The sequence below is a fragment of the Passer domesticus genome, chromosome 5, assembly GCF_036417665.1.
Source record: "Passer domesticus isolate bPasDom1 chromosome 5, bPasDom1.hap1, whole genome shotgun sequence".
Taxonomy (NCBI): Eukaryota; Metazoa; Chordata; class Aves; order Passeriformes; family Passeridae; genus Passer; species Passer domesticus.
Window position 1 is genome coordinate 74,662,868 of NC_087478.1, and position 8,857 is coordinate 74,671,724.

Here is an 8,857-nt window from a genome sequence, read left to right on the forward strand (position 1 = left end):
AGCAGGACAGAGGCGGCTGCGGCCCGGGAGGGAAGCCCCAGGTTCCCGGGATGAGCGGGAGCTTCCCAGCCGCGGCTTGGCTTGGGATAGCCAGCAGGGCGAGGAGGAGAGCGGCGCCGCCGGGAGTGGGCTTTGGAGCAGGTATGTGGGTGCGTGGGGGCTGCTGTAGCTAAAGGGGTGATTCTGCCTGCGGAGGAAAACGACATGATCGTTGCCGGTAATTTATCGTATGGGTATTTACTTATGTGCATTTAAATCGCTTGGGGATTAGCCGGGAGGACTCATTCCTCAGGAGAAAATGTCCTGTGGGGATTGAATTTTAAGCTTATTCTGCTGAAAGCAGGGGGGTGTGTAGAATTACCGCAGAATAACTACCTGTATTTTCTGGACAAATCTACATTCTCTCTATCTATATTCATTGTCTTTCAATTATGTTACTTATTTGTTTGAAACAATCTCCTGACATCAGTTCAGTGAAAACAGAAAATTACTTTACAGCAATGGAGCAGACCGATCTGCTCATCTGGTTTTTTGTGTCTCTAAATTCATCCAAGCAGCTTCTTCCTTCCTCACCGTTATTGCTATGGAACAGCTGCTTTTGTACTTTTCAGTCATTAATTTGAAAACATCCTTTCTGAAAGTGCCATCTCCCTTTTTCCATGTGGGTGCCTTGGTGCAGCTACTCAGGGAAACCCCACAGGCAGAGTAATCTTTGTTTTTCCATAGGCAGCACAGGCGAGAGGGCTGCTCTGGCTCTGCTAATTCAGGCACAGACTCTCTAAGAATGCATAGCAATATTTCTCATTTATCCAGCTGGCTTCCAGCTTGTCAAACAGTATGTTGGCTCCATGGAGTAACGGGGAAGTAAAGCTGCCTTCTGCTTTCAAAAGGCCATTTGTGTGGATGAGGCAGGATTCATAGCCAGTTCTTTCTGGCAAAGGTTCTCAGATGTGGTCCTTGAAGGTTTGTTGTTAAAGTCACTCTTAACCACTTAAACAAGTGGCTTGGTTTGCAGAAAAACTGGTTGCCAACCCAGAGGCATCCTTAAAAGCTTATTTGGATGTGTAAATATGGCCTTTTTTTAAAATTTATTTATGAGTAAGCTTGATTTCTGACTTATTTTAAGCATTCTGGTCTCAGATGAGTCAGTAAGGGGAGGAATTTCTAGACCTTAGACACATTTGGGGAGCTGTGTTCCTTGTCTCAAAGTAAGAGCTTGCAGACTGTCCCTCCCCTGCAGCTCTCCTGCGAGGCCTCTGTTTGCAGAGCTGGGCAGTGCAATTCCCACACCCGGGTCACACCACATGGCCTCCACCTGCATTTCCCTCTGCTGCCCCACCGGGCACCCTCTCAGGTGTTTAACAGGGAGCATTTCAGTCAGACCATGCAGAACAAACCCCCAGCATCCTCAGGTGGAGTCGGCTCACCCTCCCCACCGGTTCTCCCAGCACCAAAACACGACGCAGCCCTTGAGTGTTTGGGATTTCTGCATTCCAGCAGCTTCCATCCTTCCCTAGACTTCCCCTCTGCCAGGCAGCAAACACAGCTCTTGCAGCTGGCACCCTGTCCATGAAGGCATCCCCAGATCAAGGGCTGACACCTTGCCTCAGTGGCTTCTCCTGGGCTGATTTTATCCTCCCCGAGCCTTGCCCAGCAGAGAGACTCCCTTCCCACAATCATCTCCACATCAAGCGTTTCCAACCCAACTTCAGGCTGTGCACAGCCCTCAGCCCTCCCAGCTTCTCCTGCCCAGCTGGTGTAGGAAGACTGAAATGCTCTCTAATGGCTCAGGCAGAGGCCCCTGTGAGTGTCGTTCTACTGCTCCTCTCATTCCTATCACATAAGTCCTCCTGGAAGCACCTCAGGCTTCTCTGGTTATCAGCCACCACTGCCACCCCACTCCCTGTCACCTGTGCCCCGTGAGCACCAGCTCCATGTTACCAAGAAGAGTCAAGAGCCCCGTGACAGGAACTCTCACATCCCAAATGTTCACACCAGGGCAAAAATCCTGCTGCCATGTGAACATCTTGTGTGACAAGAAATCCATTTGCACAAGATGTCCTGTCAAGAATTCCTTCCTACATAACCTTTCCACACAGAACCAACAGTAAAAAAAAAAAAAAAAAATTCCTCAGGTTCTCCTAGAGGGAAAGCTTGTGCTCCCTGCTGGGGAGAGGGTGAGCTGAGCTTCCCAAGTCCTCGCTGCAGCTGCTGGTGCATTTTCCATGTGGGGGAGAGGGTGAGAATTTCCAAAAGGTGGGCAAAGACACCAGCCAGGCATGAGATTCACCACTGCTTATCTGTCAACACCCACCATGGCAAAGCAGCCCTGGAAAGCACCCTGTTCCTCACATCAAGCAGAAGAATGTGTGGTGCTGTGGGCAGAGCCTGGTGCTGCCAAAAATTAATGCAAGCACGTGGGAGAGAGCAGCTATATTTTTACCTCTGAATCACGGAAGGGTACAGGCTAGCCATGCCCAAGGACACACTCAATCCCCCTCAGGGAGGACAAAAAGCCTCCAAAACTGTATTTCAATCTTCTCTACACTCTTCTTGGATGATTCCAGTAGGTGGAAGCTGTGACAGCAGAGCTGGAAATTAGGTCGGTCCTTCTTCTTCTTGCTCCCACTTTCTCATGCCCCCACAGTCACACTGGGCACAGATCTGGGTTCTGCCACCATCTTTAGAAAATCATTTTTAGGCATTTAGGGCTAATCTGGAGTTTTGCAACTAATCCCAGCAGCAGGAAGATAAAATAAAGCCCTGAAATCCTTAAACCTGAGGGGCTGTCCTTTGGGGGCAAGAGTTACACCTCCAGGAAGAGACTTGCAACCACGGTGTACCTGTTTGTACACTGTGTGGTGCCCTCTGAGGAGGTGAGGGTGTCCATCTGGGTAAACACTGAGCACAGATCTGGCTCACATTTTACCACTGCCTGTACCTGGACCAGAGCATGATGTTGGGTGTATCTGCAGTTACAGTAAGGGCTCCTTCTCAGTGCCAACAGAGAATAAACATCTCAAGGTTTAGGTGTGTGAATAATTAGTGGGTTTCAACAACTTACCCCAGGTTAATAGTCCTCCAGTAACTTCCCCTAGGTCAGTCTTAACCCCCAGTAAATACATGAGAAAAATTCACTGCCTCCAGATGCAGGGAAAGGCCATTGCTCCCAGAGCATTTAAAACCACAATGAACATTAGGACATGGCAACATCCATTAAGGAGACTCAGTCAAAATGCACTCGGGACTTGTGTAGGGGTTTGAATCCTGCTTGCTCATCAAAATCATACCTTGTGGAATTGCCCTTAACCAATTAACTGCTCCAGGTCACAGTAGTGCTCCAGGTGTGAGCTGACAGTCCCAGAAGGAAGAGATGGACCCTGTTCCTGCTCCAGTTAGCTACTGCATGTCTCACTCCTCGCTAAGCTCAGGTAGAAGGATGAAGCTGAAAAAGGATTCTTCACCAAGCAGCCAGTACAAGAAATAAAAATTTCTTCCACTCCCAGCAGCTGTTGCAGCATTATATCCTTGTCCTCAGTTTCAACACCTTGTTAAAACAGTCAAAAAAGAACTCGAAGGGCCAAAGAAGGCCGATGGCTAACAGTCTGCCTGGGTGCCCTGAATTTCCTCCAACATACAGCAGATATTCTTTAGATGTGCTGAAAATGAGAACATTTCCTTCTTTTATTTGATTCCATCCATACCTCCTGCTCCCATGACCTCACCCCTCAGTACAGGCTAGGCCCTCAGATCCTGATGCAAAAACACAGATCAGCTTACTCACAGAATCACAGAATCACAGAATGACCAGGTTGGAAGAGACCTTCAAGATCATGGAGTCCAACCCAGCCCTAACACCTCTAACTAAACCATGGCACTGAGTGCCACATCCAGTCTTTTTTTAAACACATCCAGGGATGGTGACTCCTCCACCTCCCTGGGCAGACCAATCCAGTACTTTATCACTCTTTCTGTGAAAAACTTTTTCTTAATATCCAACCTGTATTTCTCTTGGTGCAGACTCAGACTCTGTCCTCTGGTTCTGTCAGTGCTGCCTGGGGAAAGAGACCAACCCCACCTGAGCACAGCCACCTTTCAGGGAGTTGTGCAGAGTGATGAGGTCACCCCTGAGTCTCCTTTCCTCCAGGCTGAACACCCCCAGCTCCCTCAGTCATTCCTTACCGGGTTTGTGTTCAGCCCCTCACCAGCCTCACTGCCCCCTCTGGACACACTCAAGCATCTCAATGTCCTTCCCAAACTGAGGGGCCAGAACTGAACTTCCTGAATCAGTTCAGCTCAGAAGCTTTTACCATCAGCTGAGCCATGTCCACACCAGCACTGAGAGCTCCATCCATGAGCCAATCCTTGCTTACAGCCATGTCATCCTTGGTCATCCCTGCTGTGGGACAAGGATCTCCACCTGCTGGGTGAAGCTAGAGAGCAGGCAGCAGCACCTGAGGAGTGGGTACAGATCCCAAAAGCCTTGCTGCACTAAAAACATTTTATTCTCCAGATAAAATAGGGGCAGATGTTTCCTATCCCCACATGGTGGAATGCAGACAGTGAGGAGGAACACGCTTCACCTCCAGAGATCTTCAGTCCGTGCTCAGAAGAGCTGCCCAGAGAATAGAAACACCTTTGTAAGAGGAGCAGGGCAAAGAGCTGAGGATTTTCATGAGCACCAGAGCAGAGGAAAGGACTGGCAGGGAAGCTGAGTGCTTACAGAAGAATGTGCATCTGCATTCCTCTGCAGGGAGCAGGACTAAATGGCCTCAATATGCACAACGGCATCTCTGCACAGCAAGGGACAGAGAGAGGCTAAAACACAGTGCTCTTCTACAAAGGGATTTCTACACTGGCACATTGCACACACAGGGCAGCTCATCTGAATTTAGGCAGGGTGGATGTCATCTTCTAGCATCTCACAGCCAGACAAAAGCCCCTCTCCCCCACTCTGATTCAATTTGCTCACACTCCTAATGTTGATTACACTCAGCTAGATGAAGCATTTCTCTTCCAGTCTGGCAGCTCTTCCCGAGATACTCTCCAGAGAGGGAAGTTTATGCAGTAAATGACCAGCTTAATGCTTTTGAAATAATTTGCTGGGCCAATGCTTGCCTGGTGTTTTGCAGCTATGATACAGAGAGGTAAAAAATGTTGAATAAAAAAGCCCCTCTGCCAGTGCTTAGGTCAAGTAATGTACAATGATCTGCTTATTTAGCTGCATTTCTAATCTTGAAAAACACTATTTGGGAAACAAAATGCTTTTTCTCTTGATTAAACCTTTTAAAAATCCCATTTACTGCACTCTTTTTTGAATCTTATTAGTTTTTTCTCTTCCAAGTTGCAATGGGTGCTGCATTTTTAGACAGGACAGTGAACATGCAAACACACACAGTGACTATGCCATATGGGCTTTGTGCAATAGCCAAGTAGACGTGGCACTGTTTTCATGAAGTTTTTGTGGCTCAAATAGTTAATCTCTAAGTAACAGATCTGTTATGGAGAGCTATCAGCTCAAAATGGAGCTATTTGGTTTCCAAACTGCAAATTAAGGTCAGTAAAATGGAACTGTGGCACCAGGAAATCCCTCTTCAATGATTATGAGTCATCTCACATGCTCTCTCTTTTCCAAAGCCAATGCACAAAGAAGTAGGTTTTTAAACAGAAATACAGAAAGGCCTCATACCAGTTTTAAAAGGATTCCCACTCTAAAATGCTTGAAAGACAAAGTGAGGTTTTTGGCACTGCTGAATCCACACAGACTTGCAATTACTGGACAGCAGCCATTCAGGTCAGTATTATAATATTGGTTTAAAGGGAAAATTAATACAAGCATTTTTGTTAACTAAAAATGTAATTAGGCCTCACCTACTTGCTATACATAATTTTTATTTGTTGTGCTTCTAAATTTTTCCTTATGGACCTTCAGGGCAGAGAGAGTTGACAGAATTCATCACTGGTTTTTATGGAGCTGATATTTGCAAGTTGAATGGTTCACCAACACTTAAACCACATTTCGGCAAACAATGTAGCAAATATAGACATGGAAATTGGGGAAAAATAATGTAGCAAGCCATGGTATCTCCAGTTATTTGCATCTCAGATCCATAAAGGGTTGTGCCTATGCTGAGCTTTTTATGATCCTGTTTCCTTTTGGAGCATTACTCATAATACAAAAGTTCAAGTCTCCACTATGAAAAACAGACTCATAAAAACCAGAATCGCTCACTGAAGAAAAATATATGCTGGGCCATAGACACTCAGGTTCTTAGTACTAAATCAGGGCATGATCCTGACCTCAGTGCCACATCAGGAAAATAGGCTTGAATAGAGATCATTGAAAATAAATTTGTTTCTGGTCCATTTGAAGGAAAAATCACCTATGACTAGGAATGCAGGAATGTCAGAGTGCAGTGGTTAATCAGATCACATTTTACTTTTTTGAAAAATAAAACAAACAATTGCTGTACAACCAGTGAAATCCTAGGCTCAAGTTAGTTAAACTCCCTATAACTGCAACTATCTTTTCACCTGTGCCTCGTGGGCAGTGGGCTAAATGACCTGGGAGTTTTCCAAAGAAAAATCAAAAAATTCAGCATGAGTTGTCCCTCTGCTGGGTGCCTCTCCTGCTCCACTGACAGAGAGGAAAGCACAGCACACGAGAACCATCTGCGCTGAACATGGGCAGGTCTTCCTCTGCCAGCAAAGCACTAACACAGGGCAGCTGCATTCCTCTCCTGGAATTCTCCTTCCTTTGGACACCCACTGGTTGGTCTCCACTGGAGATTCCTCTGCTCAGTTCCTCTCTTCTCCAAGGAGTGTTTGCAGGTAACCCAAGCTCTCCCGTGAACAGTGGTTGGGCTGACTCTTAGGCAAGATGCATCAGAAAAAAAAGCCAAAAAGTCTGGGCACTACAGCCCTGTAACTGTTTTGGGGTTTGCCCACACGCAAAACTAAATGTGTCAGGTCTGAGCAGACACGGAGAGCAGATTTGACTCACGAGGAGAAATATCATGAGAACAGTGTTAGCAACTCTGCCTATTTTAACAACTTAGAAAGGCCATTTTATTCTTATACCAGACTTCCACTGCTCTTCAGTACTGGTCAAGACATTTTATCTGATTATTCTTCTATGAGGCTTAATTTGTACAGCTGGCTATTTTTAAATGGCACATACTTCTGCATGGCAAGAAGGGAAATTAAGGAAGAAAATTATCCCATAATGTTCTTTTCTATCTAGTTAATAGCCTCCACGTGTATTATTTTATTACAGATAATTCTAACAGGTAATTTAGCAGGTTGCACTGGCAGTGCATCCTGCCACTCTGCCAGACACAGTAGCCCAAATGCCCTGCCAACAGCAGGATTTCTCCAGGGGGGCAGATCCATCCAAAGGAGGGTGGGGAAAGACAAGCAGGAGCCCTCTGAGAAATCAGGAATCATCTGCCAGGCACAGCCACTAAGAAAACAAAGAGGGAAGGCAACCAAGGATGAGGGGAAGGCAAGGCCAGGCTGGGCAGCACCCACAGCACTCCAGCAGAGGAGGGGACAAGGGGCAATGTGTGACCTGCTGACAGTGCCCCTCACATGGCACAAACAGCCACAGTAAGTACAGGCTCTAAAACTAGAGGGAAAAAATCTTCTATAACCACACCAAGAAATTATTACTTCTTTTCTTCTTAAACATCTGACAATTTTTTTGCACTGCATTATTGAAGGAGACATGCAAAACAGCACAAGAGGCAAGATCCCAAATTCATCCTGTGGCTATGTGCTTTCAGGCCTCACTCTGAGTAGGAAGACAAGGAGAAAATAATAGGTGGTAAATGCAGAGTCAGAGTAGGCACAGCAAAAAGCATCAGTGAAGCATTGGAAAAAGCCCATCAGAAGCCAAATCTGGGAATCTGGATCACTTGGAAAGCTAAGGAAGAGGGTGGTGGTGGGGTTTTGAGCTTGTTCATTTGGCTTCTCAGATGAACTTTTTGATCTTCTGGTCATTAACTGAGTCCTGATTATCTTGCACAGTATCAAGCTCTGGAATTCAGCATTCTCACAGTACACCCATAGCAAAGGCTTTGTATGTCTAGTGAGTCAAAGGCTTTGCATGTCAAGATGATGACTGAAAGGACATCAGACAGTAGCAGGGTGTTTGCATATGTATAGCCACTAAAATTGGATGTTTTTCCATTTTATCCCTGCGACAGGCTAAAACCAACCCAACCATCTGGCTAAGCTCAACAATGGAAACTATCTAGCAATATAGGCATAGAACAGGAGGCCACACCCGTCACAATCTGTGGTGTGTCTGCCAGGAGGGTGCAGGAGAACAATTTCACACAGGTAACACCCCCAGAAAAACTGGAATTCACAGGCAGTGACGTTTGACAGGCGATAGGTTTGGTGTCACCAGTCGGGGACATTGTTACTCCACGGACAAGAAGGAGGGCCCAAAGTGCACACCCCGCAGGCCTCTCACTGAAGGGCTCCAGAAATTCAGCTCAATTTGTCCACAAGGGTCTAAGGATCACTCAAGATCAAAACAGTCGTTGTTCCAGAGGTGTGGGGCTGGTGGTGAGGGTGCTCAATCCCAGGAAGTCTCCTCGGGCAGCACCCCAGCCCCAAGGGAAGGGCTTCCCACCACAGACACCCTGCTCCAAGGAAAACCACATGAAAAAGGGGGCTATAACCTGGTCTGGTCAGGGCTCGTGGACATCCATGGTAATGGTCCAGAAATTTCTCTGGGGCCTCTGATTACCTGGGGACCCTCTGTGTTGGCCAAGGGGTCCCACCCTTCTCATCTCCCCCATGAAGGCAGGGTTGGGGTAATGGCACATGGGCTGTGAGGAAAAAAATG

At 46.7% G+C, this 8,857-nt stretch overlaps 1 protein-coding gene across 7 annotated transcripts in view; it reads left to right on the top strand.

Moving 5' to 3' along the window:
* The window catches only part of LOC135300996 (probable G-protein coupled receptor 19), a 23,099-nt gene continuing 14,242 nt past the window's right edge, over positions 1-8,857 (top strand). For 5 of the 7 annotated variants that reach the window (XR_010362750.1, XR_010362751.1, XR_010362752.1 and 2 more), the window contains exon 1: positions 1-141. The gene's annotated coding sequence lies outside the window, so the exon portion shown is untranslated. Of the gene's footprint in view, positions 142-6,977; positions 7,609-8,207; positions 8,344-8,857 lie in introns of those variants that run through there. The other 2 variants (XM_064421093.1, XM_064421094.1) reach the window with 2 other exon arrangements.